Source organism: Staurois parvus, unplaced genomic scaffold (assembly GCF_062004578.1).
Source record: "Staurois parvus isolate SC_StPar_1 unplaced genomic scaffold, SC_StPar_1.0 ptg000099l, whole genome shotgun sequence".
Taxonomy (NCBI): domain Eukaryota; kingdom Metazoa; phylum Chordata; class Amphibia; order Anura; family Ranidae; genus Staurois; species Staurois parvus.
Window position 1 is genome coordinate 3,572,662 of NW_028317895.1, and position 12,309 is coordinate 3,584,970.

Here is a 12,309-nt window from a genome sequence, read left to right on the forward strand (position 1 = left end):
TCCAGTGAACGGCTGTGCAGCGGGCCATGTCAGTACAAGTCTGATCATTGGAGGAGAGCACACTGAATTCCCATCACAGCTAGAGAACCACATTGTGCTCTCCTGGCTACCGTAGTTAGTTTTTCATAGGAACTGGTAAGATCACCAGGGATTTCACATAAAGGAAGTAATACAAAGAGTACAGGATACTTTTTCAGACAAGTACATGGTGCAGCAGACACATATCAGGAACATGAATTGTTGGGTTAACATACCCTTTAACTGATATTAATTTCCCTGGCAGTTGGAGCTCTCATATGTTCTAGTGGTGGGCTGTCTCTCGGTGTCCTCATGTCCAATTTAGGACTATGGGCCATGTATCTGACCACTACCAGAGCACAGATAAGAAGAGGCTGTGAGGACTGGCCTAGGAGAGCAGAGAGGGCCTGCAGGAGTGAAGGATCAGGTAAAACAAATGCTTTTGCTGGTACTCTAGATCTAAAAGAACATTTAACCCTAATGGTGTGGATATGCCCCACTGCAAAGGGAGGATTTTTTCTTTCCCTGGCATTCAGCTTTAAGTGTGTTAATTAAATATAAACAACACAAGGATATGGTCCTAGGCTTGGTTCACACTGGCGCGACTTGGGATCCAACTTGTGAGATCCCAAGTCACATGACGTGAAATCCTATGTTAGTCAATGAGAGCCATCTTAATAAGTACTACTGAATTTGCTCCGACTTTAGAAAAGATTCCTGTACTACTTCAAGGCGACTTCTATCCGACTTATGTCCATATACTTTAATAGAAGTCGCCTCCAAGTCAGATCCTCATCTATATTGATGTGATTTGGATCTGACATTACAGGAAGATTACCCAGGCATTCCTTGAAAGTTGCTTCAGAATTGCTTCAAAGTAATATTCAGGTCGCCTGGCAAAGTCGTGTGACTTTCAGGTAGCAATAGTGTGAACAGAGACTTAAGGTGCCATACATGGCTCAAATTTTTCTCATTTAGCTCACAAGTCCTGCATCCACACTAACAGCAGGGGTTGAAAGATCTCCACTGTTGGCTATCGTATTCAAACAGCTACAGCATCTGCAGACGCCTGCATACAGTGAAGCTGTTGACTAGTGACTAAATCTGATAAGATTCAGTCACTGTTCGGCCAATAATTTTTTAGCAGACTCAGTGAATTTTGAAAATGTTTCTAAGTTGGGTGATGCTTGCAGAGCCACTCACACCTGAAAATGTAGCTGATTCAACAGGAATTGTCCAAAATGCAAGCCATGAACAGCTTTACACTAGGGGATTCATGAGGATTCAATAGAAACAGTGCCACTTTAAAAAATCTGGAAATCAAATGTATAGCTAGGCTAAAGTAAAAATGAAAGAGTTTTCAGTGGTTCAGTGTAGTCAGGCTGTCAAAGGAAAATTTGCAACTGGTTGCTACAAGCAATTGCACTTTGTACAAGGCTCTCTGAAAATTATATAAAGATCCAGGTCTTTGCTTAACTGAATTAAGTGATGTTACGTAGCTGTATCAGGTCCGCTGTTGACGTATTCTGAAGAATATTGGAAATGAATATGCATTGAATATTCAGATGCAATATAAACCGTTATGTTTCTAGTTCTATACATTCTTATGTTGCCTATGATGTCTGATGCTGAATGAAATGGATTTTGTTTTCAGTGAACTGCGAGGACATCTAGTAATGCAGCAATTAAAGGGCTCTGAAAAACAAATGCTGATCCCACAAAGCAGCCTGTTTATTAAATCATGTTCAAGGTGAAAGCAGATGAATGCTAATGCGTACATTCAGTTACATTAAAATGTCAAAGCTGGTCAGGTGGTGTGAATGCATTATAGCATGTATGCATGTGTGTGAATGACAAATCAATTGTTACATGCATATTTAGACTATATAATAGGAAGAGTATAATGGAAGTGTTTTCATATTGTGTGCATGAGTTACAACATTAAGACAAGTGAAAGGTTTGCTTCCGGTGGCTAAATGCAAGTAATCATTCTCTTCCTATTTATGATAGCTCTAATAAAAATCTTTATGAAAATGTAACTCCTGCAATTTTATAAAGGCCTATCCTCAGGACTGGATTTAGCACAATAAAACTGTGCCCCTAGGTGCAATAGTCGAAAAAGCATATTTTCCCTTGTAGTAAATGGCCGCATATTTTTCATATGATCAGTAGAAATAAAAGCACTTCAGTAAAAGCTTATTCACACTAGGTCACAATATTCTAAGACAAGTTATGACCAATATGAAAATGTTCTGAATAAAGGATAAAATCTTATCAGACAGATTTAGGCTTTGAAGGTGTGTACCTGCAGGCTTCAGTGGAGAAAATCCATTCACACTTTTTCAAAACTATGGTTATACAGAAACATATGGGTGGAGAGCAATTCCATTTTGGGGTAGCGGTGGGCAGCATAATTTGTATGCTGATATTGATGTTTGGGTAAGTCTAAAGATTGGCTCCAGTGATCTATGAACCATATGCCCAAGTTGCAGCACACTCTGTAAGTTCACATATTTCTATATTTGTGACTTTCCCCAGCTGTCATTTATTCTGCTACATGATATCCAACTATGTCAACATCTACAAATAAAGAATGTGTCCTACCAGAAACTCAAGGCAATACATTTTCTCAAAAGGCAATTACATTAGTTGTGACTTAGAAGAAACCTATACTAAAAGAAAAACAAAGCTTTCCATTGCTAACCACCATATAGAACAATATTAGTAACTCGTCTGCTTTCATTGCTTTTTGAGCCAATGATCTGGAATAGATTGAAGAGTCAAGCCAAACCCAAGCTCCTGATCTACATGATTGCTCCAGGTCATTGCCTCAAACATATTACAACCATTGGATAAGCATGACAGCTATGCACTAGAAGCTAGTATTTTCAAAATAAAAGATCACCAATGGGAGCATCTATATTCAATCTGTAGCAAAATTAGGAGGTTGGAGGAAGTGGATGGATGTGTATTAGCAGACGTGGAAAAGAGGTGAGGAATTTGCATTTCCCTTTGCACTAAAACTTAGGAGTGAGGTTATAAACACATGACTTCATCCTCCCATTAGTACTTGTGAGTTACATGCCATCTAAATGTGTTTTCCAAATGATTTAAGCCTTCAAGCACACTGAGAATGTAAAATGGGGGCAATTTGCCATTAAGACTTTACAGGCTTGCATCCATAAAGAGATGAGAACTCAGGTGTAATTGTGCAAGATTGACACATAGGGGTTGATTTACTAAAGGCAAATAGATTGAGATTTTTCAAATGCAGATGCACTCTTCAAGTGCAGTTGTTCCATAGGTTAGTAAATGAGCTGAAGCAAAGCATACTCAATAACATGCTAGGGTAATATTTTTTTAAAAAAAGCATGTTTGCTTGCACATGATTGGACGATGGAAGTCAGCAGAGCAACCCCTCATGTACTAAGCTTTGGAGCAACTGCACTTGCAGACTGCAAATGCACTTGCAAAGTTCCCAGTCTATTTGCCTTTAGTGAATAAACCCCCAAGTCTGGTGGCTCCCAGTCACCTGCTATCATAGATCCTAGGAAAACACCTCAAAGATGTAGAATCTGCATACTGTATGTGTATTGTTACACTTGTGCTATTATAATGTGTGCTGCTCACAGAGATGGATCTTCATAAAGCTTCACATGCTGTTAAGCTGGCCATAGACAATTCAATTTTTTTTCCTGAAACCACGGATAGCAGGAAAGAAAATTGCTAGATTCCTCCATCAACACAGGCAGTGTTGATGGTGGAATCTCTCCTGTGGAGCTATTGTGTTCTCCCATCAGGGAGAACACAGTAATTATTGGTAGCGGCTATAGTCACTGACAATAATTGAATGAAAAATCCAACAGACTGGTTGTACCCACGTCATACAACAATCAAATTGGGTACAATCAGCCTGACCATAGATGGTTCTAATCTCAGCCAGTCCCTGCTGAACAGGCCAAGATTCAAATCATCTATTGCTGGCTTTAGATAGAAGATTTTTCACTTGCCTGATCCCCAAAACTTTTCTATTGTTTGTCAAAGGTATCAGTTAAGTTTCTGAATTGTGAAATACATTTTAATACTAGTAGGCAGATCATGGAGGCACATTTGATCTTGTTAACAAGGAAACTCCTTAACAGTGGATACACACTGGACATGTTAGCCAGTATTCTCATGGCTGAAGTACCTTGAGCATGCAGATCCTGATGATGCTGAAAATAGGCAATATTTTGTCAACATCATGCAAATCTTTTAATGTAGAAATTTTAAAAAGGCAAACTCAGGGAGGATCCCTTCTCACAACACACTCTGGTGCTAGCATGAATTAGGCTGCAATTCACCACTGGTGCTGCAAAAAGAAGTGCAACAGTGTAGAGGGCTTATGTTGATCATACTTGTGCTTCCAATGAAGGGCAGCCAGGCTACTAGCTTCTCTCAGTGAACTTCTTACCTTGGACAATAGTGTAATTTTACTATATTTTAAAACATTATCCTACCGGGATCAACAACAGAAAGTGAGTGCTCAGAGAGAGAATCAGCTAGCACAGAGTTGGTGACAAGCCAAAGAATAAATAAATAGCGAATAGGTGCAGCGCTTGAATAAAGTGATATGAACTATAAATATAAGTATAAATAAATTCACATATAAATAAATTCATTCAGTATAATTCATCAATGAGATAACCAACCTAAAAAAAATAACAGATCTAAATTACCACCACAAAGTGAATAAAACAAAATGCTCAGTCCAAAAAAATGTCCAAGAATCAGAAATAAACTCTTCATTTGGTAGGCATAGCCTCTGAATACGTGCTGGTGCACGAAATGCATAGGGAGGGGCCTTACATGCTGACCTCACACCCCCGTATCCGTGTTTGGAACAGTAGCCATCTTAGTAAGTCTGACTGCTGGCAGTTTATATGTTTTTTTTTCCAGGTGGAGCATTTGTTTAATCCATTTGTTTTAACGTATCTGGGTTATAATACATTTACTACACTATGAAATGAATTCTGGGCTCCGTGTGGTAAACTTTTGTTCACAGGATCGCTGGCCGTTTGTGGTAGTACCTGGAAAAATGAGCAATCTGCAGAGATTGTAATATGCATTGGGCACAATTACATAATGTCTTTTGGTGAGTGCATAGTGGTGGTGGATTCACTCGAGGAGAGTTTACCATTTGACCTTCGCAACAGATGAGTTGTTATGTATGAAGAGTTTATTTCTGATTCTTGGACATTTTTTTTGAACTGAGCACTTTGTTTTAATCACTAAGGTTTTATTCACTTTGTCTTGGTAATTTAGATCTCTTAAAAAAATTTAGGTTGGTTATCTCACTGATGAATTATACTGAATGAATTTATTTATATTTCATATGAACTTTATTCAAGTGCTGCACCTATTCACTTTATATAATCCTAAAGCTGAACTCCACATAGCTATAAAATATATATAACAAATGCAGCTCTTTATTTAATAATACATCATTAAATTTATTTTTCTAAATAGAGCTAGTGTGTCTAAATTTGATTTGGTATCAATCCTCATATAGCAGCACTTAGAATGAGAGAAGGAATGGCAGGTCTGGCAGCCAATCAGGAACATAGCAGGACATTATTGTTCTCTTAGTATTCTGGGAGTGTATTCCATACCTGTAAGTAATGTCATCCACCTGGCTGTATCTGCTGTGTGGAAAGCCATGTAAATCTTAATATTCAGTGGACATAAGAAGAAATTCTAAAATGGTTTCTTTATACGAAATTCATCTGTGAAATTAACATATATTCTCATCTATACCAACTTATATTACACCCACCCTTCTCCTCTGTCAAATCTATGAGTTCTAACCGTGTGTAAGCTCGTGTAATAACTGAACCCGGTCACTGGTTGCTCAACCCCAAACACAGCATTCAAAAGGTAGATCACATGCGCCCCTATACCCCGAAGCACTGGTTGCAACAGCTCCAACAGAACGCTGTATATATAAGTGGGTCAGGAGATGAGGTAGTAAAATACTCTAAATTAGTAAAATCACAGTCTTCTAAGTCAGCAAAAGTGCACATGCCCTCAATGAAGCCTAACATTATTGCTCCTTAATTTACTGTACATGCTGTCAGTGGTATACAAAGTAAGTGGCACAGGGATGGCTTGCAAAGCTAAATGCTAGTGACTTGAACAGGAGGAAACGCTTGCTATCTGAAAGGTGATTTACTTTTAGTCACTTGCACCATCACAGTGGGTGATAACAAGGAAGGGGTACCAGGTCATTTATGTACGCTGGCAGAAGGGTAGAAAAAATGGCATTTTCTAGTATACCGTTGACCAGATGCAAGAAAAGCTTCAAAACGTTATCATGCCTAGAAACCATATAATTTGCAGTTTAATAAAGAAAAAGATATGCACAAAGCATCAAAAATCTTTTCATGACTAAGGTCTCTAATATTATCCTCAATGTCACCTACATCTACCTTTTCTTTTCTGCTCCTTTTAGCTGTCCTTTTCTGTTTAAATACTAATTCCCATGACTGTTTGTGCGCTCTTTCCCTTTTTATCTATTTTCCTCTCATCTACTTATTATCTTTCCTTCAGTCCTTGGTGTATCATTTTTAAAGCAATTAGTGGATCTCCATCTTCTACTCAGAATCAATTAACTAATTAAGAGGATGTCCTCTGGCAGAAATTGAACTTAAAAACATAAGCAAGCTATTTTTTAAGGGAATCTTCCCTGGAGCAGTTCACAAACCCTTATCCAAATGGAAAATCAGTAGGTGGAATTCATTAAAGATTTACTCCCTCTTGCTAAATACAATTATTGGATACTCCTTTGTGGCTGGTCTGTAAGTAACAAGATGCCAGTAAACATGTCACATATAAAAACTCTGTCACTGACTGATAACGAACAGGAATGCAGTTTTTGGAATCACTTTTATTGCAGAATAGCTTGTGAAACAATTTTCATTATGAGTATCAGAATCATGGGATTAATGAAAAGAAACAACATAACTGCCTAAAGTGTTATAAAAGAGTAAAATAAAGAAATCAATGAACAGCTTATGGGGAGACAAAGCCATTGTAACGCATTGCAGAATGCTCTTGATGACCTCAAAACTGAAACCTTTGCAAACTTTGTACAGGCTTTAGTTAAATAGTATCTAAATCCAAAAATAAATATGTAATATATTGCAGCTTCCCAGTCCTTAGATATTGTGACTGCAGTTGTTTTCTTTTTCAGACTTTTTCCCCTCTATTTTCACCTGGTAATCCTGCAAATGACACAGTATGATTTCTTTCTCCACTGTATCAATGGGAGCAGCTACAGTTGTCACCCAGGATTTCAAGTACATGGATAGAAAGCTCTAGAACTCTTTAAACCACTTCAATACCAGGTATTTTCACCCCCTTCCTGCCCATACCAATTTTCAGGCCTGTTGCACCATATTAAGTTTTTATAATTTTTTTCACACAAACAAAGCTTAGCTTTCTTTTGGTGGTATTTAATCACCACTAGGTTTTTTATTTTTTGCTAAATAAACAAAAAAAGACTAAACATTTTGAGAAAATGTGTTTTTCTTTGTTTCTGTTATAAAATTTTACAAATAAATAATCTATCTTCATAAATTTAGACCAAACTGTATTCTGCTACATTTCTTTGGCAAAAATAACCCAAATCAGTGTTTATTATTTAGTCTGTAAGAAAGTTACTGAGTCCATAAACTGGTATATATATTGGCTTATTTTCTTAAAGAATAGGTGAAGGAACTCAGCCACCCCCCCCCCCCCCAACTATTCCCTGGGGTGAGATTACTTGTGCTGCAGCAAATGGAAGTGGGAGGGTCCTAAAGGAACATTAAATAAGAGGAGTGTGCCACATATGCTATGCAGAGTTCAGGAGTGCGCTTTGTGCAGAGTGCAGGTTTCAGCAGAGTGCTATGTACAGAGAGCAGGGTTCAGGAGAGACTCAACCACGGCCCCACCTTCCCCAGGGGGGAGGTTATGCATGCAGCAGCAAATGGATGTGGGAGGGTCAAAAAGGGGCATTAAATACCAGGAGTGTACTAAATACAGTGTGCATAGTTCAGGAGTGCGCTTTGCACAGATTGCAGGGTTCAGGAGTGCAGTTTGTACAGAGTGCAGGGTTCAGGAGGGTGCTATGTATAGAGTGCAGAATTCAGGAGGGTGCTACAGACAGAGTGCAGAGTTCCACCCCCATATCCTCATCCTTGACAGCATACAGCAATGCCACGATAAATGTTATTATTTCTGCTCCTCAAATCTCCAGACGCAGACCTCATATACTGCGCTGCTCGATGCAGCAGGGTATTATTATTATTATTATTATTATTATACAGTATTTATAAAGTGCCAATAGTTTGCTCAGTGCTGTACATTACAAAGGGGGATAGAACATGTGACAGAACAATACCAATACAATGCAAAACATGAGGGGATTCAGGGCCCTGCTCTTTCGAGCTTACAATCTAGATGTTCTTCCTTCCAGGCTCCTCCTCACATGTCATAAGACACGTCAGAGCCAAGGAGGATCCTGGCTGAAGTTTCCCTGGCTCCAATGTGACAGGGCAGGCAGTGGTAAGAGATTTATATATATGCTTTATTTTACATACAGTGGATATAAAAAGTCTACACACCCCTGTTAAAATGTCAGGTTTCTGTGATGTAAACAAATGAGTCAAAGATAAATCATTTGAGAACTTTTTCCACCTTTAATGTGACCTATAAACTGTACAATTCAATTAAAAAACTAACTGAAATATTTTAAGTCGGGAAGTAAACATAAAAAACTAAATAACGTGGTTGCATAAGTGTGCACACCCTCTTATAACTGGGGATGTGGTTGTGTTCAGAATTAAGCAATCACATTCAAAATCATGTTAAATAGGAGTCAGTACACATCTGCCATCATTTAAAGTGCCTATGATTAACCCGAAATAACGTTCAGCTGTTCTAGTAGGTCTTTCCTGACATTTTCTTAGTCGCATCCTACAGCAAAAGCCATGGTCCGCAGAAAGCTTCCAAAGCATCAGAGGGATCTCATTGTTAAAAAGGTATCAGTCAGGAGAAGGGTACAAAAGAATTTCCAAGGCATGGAACACAGTGAAGACAGTCATAATCAAGTGGAGAAAATATGGTGCAACAGTGACTTTACCAAGAACTTGGACGGCCCTCCAAAATTGATGAAAAGATGAGAAGAAAACTGGTCTGGGAGGCTGCCAAGAGACCTACAGCAACATTAAAGGAGCTGCAAGAATATCTGACAAGTACTGGCTGTGTGGTCCATGTGACAAAAATCTCCCATACTCTTCATATGTCTGGGCTATGGGGTAGAATGGCAAGACAGAAGCCTTTAACTTACAAATAAAAACATCCAAGCCCAGTTACATTTTGCAAAAACACATCTGAAGTCCCCAAAAGCAAGTGGAAAAATTTGTTATCGTCTGATGAAATCAAGATTGAACTTTTTCGCCATAATTCCGAAAGCTATGTTTGGCGCAAAGACAACATTGCACATCACCAAAAGAACACCATACCAACAGTGAAGCATGGTGGTGGCAGCATCAAGCTTTGGGGCGGTTTTCCTTCAGCTGGAATTGGGGCATTAGTCAAGGTAGAGGGAATTATTAACAGTTCCAAATACCAGTCAATATTGGCACAAAACCTTCAGGCTTCTGCTAGAAAACTGAACATGAAGAGGAACTTCATCTTTCAGACTGACAATGACCCAAAGTATACATCCAAATCAAAGGAATGACCAGAAGAAAATGTAAGTTTTGGAATGGCCCAGGCAGAGCCCAGACCTGAATCAGATTGAAAATCTGTGGGGTGATCTGAAGAGGGCTGTACACAGGAGATGCCCTCACAATCTGACAGTTTTGGAGTGTTTTTGCAAGGAAGAGTGGGCAAATATTGCCAAGTCAAAATGTGCCATGCTGATAGACTCATACCCAAAAAGACTGAGTGCTGGAATAAAATCAAAAGGTGCTTCAACAAAGTATTAGTTAAAGAGTGTGCACACTTATGCAACCATATTATTTTAGTTTTTTATTTTTACTTCCCTCCACCTAAAAGATTTCAGTTTGTTGTTCAACTGAGTTGTACATTTTATAGGTTACATTAAAGGTGGAAAAAGTTCTTAGATGATTTATCTCTGTCTAATTTTTTTACATCACAGAAACCTGACATTTTAACAGTGGTGTGTATCGGGGTACATTCCACCCTGTACTGCAATGCAGTGCATAAATACACCACATCCCAATCATACAATAAATATATTCGCCCAGCGGTATGATTTCTAATGTGTTGTGAGGAGCAAAAGTTCCCCAAACCATCACGTTGCCCCTTACTCTGAAACCATTGCGTCTCCCCTAAGGTTCCACCAGAGTACCTAGTGGCCCCTACAAATCCTACATGGCTCCACAGCAGAAACCATAGCATGCAATTAGCATTTCAAACATTTAAAAAAACTATTCAATACGCAATGGGTATGATGGGGGGTGTGAAAGAGGGATGAGGGTGGAGTAAGAGTTCACAGGTCCGAAGCTTTATTGAAAGGACAAAGATGCACTAGGGAACATGGGGGAAGGAGAACAAATGACAGTGGAAGGAGGTATAGCTTGCTAAAAATTGTCAATGTCACAGCAGTATGACAGCATGGTTAATGACCTCCATTTAATTGCAGCAATGCAGTGCTAATCCTAAAAGGATCTAAATGGTCTTTGACCAGACTGTGAACCAGTCTGTGACAGTCCTCGATGGACATGCTCTCCCACTGGTGGATGAGGTGCTTCCTGGCACACAATAAAGCATCCTTGAAGCAACAGAGCACCCACCAGGTGCAATCAATGTCCTCCTAAGCAGAAGTCCCACAGAATAGTCTGTTCAGCACACCAAAGTGAGTGATGGCTGCCTGTGGCACAAAGTCTTTGAGTTCTGGTTCCAAGGCCCTCAATAGGTACTGAACAAAGGGGCTCTCCCAGAAAACGTGCAGCACAGTTTCCTTCTGGATGATGCAAAAAGTCAGTGCCTATATCTGCTCAGGTCTTCAGGCAAAAATGTCCTCAGTGGCAACCCAATATCAATAAAAAAAGAAAAATTAAAAAAAGGTTCAAAATCAACTTGCCAGCCAGCTTGACAACAACCGAATTAACCTGTCTAACAGTATGCACTAAAAACAGGGGTTTAGTTAGCACACATTTGCAAATACATACGTAAGCCATAGAGCCACATAACGGTACCCTGGTATTCTGTGGTCCTAACTCTACAAATTTTGAGAGCCCCCATAGTAGAGGCACATGCATTTAAAGGATAGATCAAGGGCAGGTGCACCCCTCTTAAAGGTACAGGACTGCAAAGGACACCCAGCATGTAGCACAATGGCAGCCAGGGCGTCCAGTGCACCCACTCACCTTCAAATCAACAGTACAACAAAATATGGCACCTACCCCAGTCTATAACTGGCTTATGAAGCAAGGACTACGTGAACCGGGCAAAAATGTCCTGAGTGGCAACCCCCCTTAGATCGCCATCCTTGCCAGGTCCTTGTGCCTGTTGGTGAGTTTCTTGAAAAAAACATACCTCCAGATCACCTTGCAATTCGCTGAAGGCAGGTCTAAAACAGGCTTCACAGTGTCCTTGGCTCTAATCATCATTTATCTGTTCACCAAAGTCCTGCAGATGCAGCTGCAAGCAAAGTTGGGTGATGATGTCAGCCACACCCTTACCTCTTTTGAGGGACTCCTTGAACATGACTGCCTGCTTCACTCTGCTCATCTTGGGTGAAGTACTGCAACACAGGGAGAATCTTACTGCAGAGTACCAGTGTCTGTCTTTTGAAGTTCTCTCAACCTCCATAGTCCAAACTTCTATTTCATTTTAGACAGTCTCTCCTCCCAAAACTTCAGGGCTGCACCCTCAGCTCCAGGCCAGACTCCCAGATTTTTGATGAAGTCTGTCTTGCTGCTGAAAGGGATGGATGCAGATAAAAACAGGGACCACTTACTGAAGAGCATGACTTCTGACTTCACACAGTTGACTTTTGCCCCCAAAGCTTGGTCGAACTCCTCACAGGTCTGGTCAAGCAAGTCGATGGAGCACTGATCAGCACAGAACACCATCACGTCATCCATGAAGAGTGAGCACCTGACTTCCCTTCTGTCTGGTCCCAATGAGGTGATCCCTCTGATCTCTGGATTCCATCTGATGCATTCAGAGAAGAGCTCTATACAACAAACAAATAACAGAAGTGAGAGAGGGCAGGGTGGAGGGGCACAGGGGGGT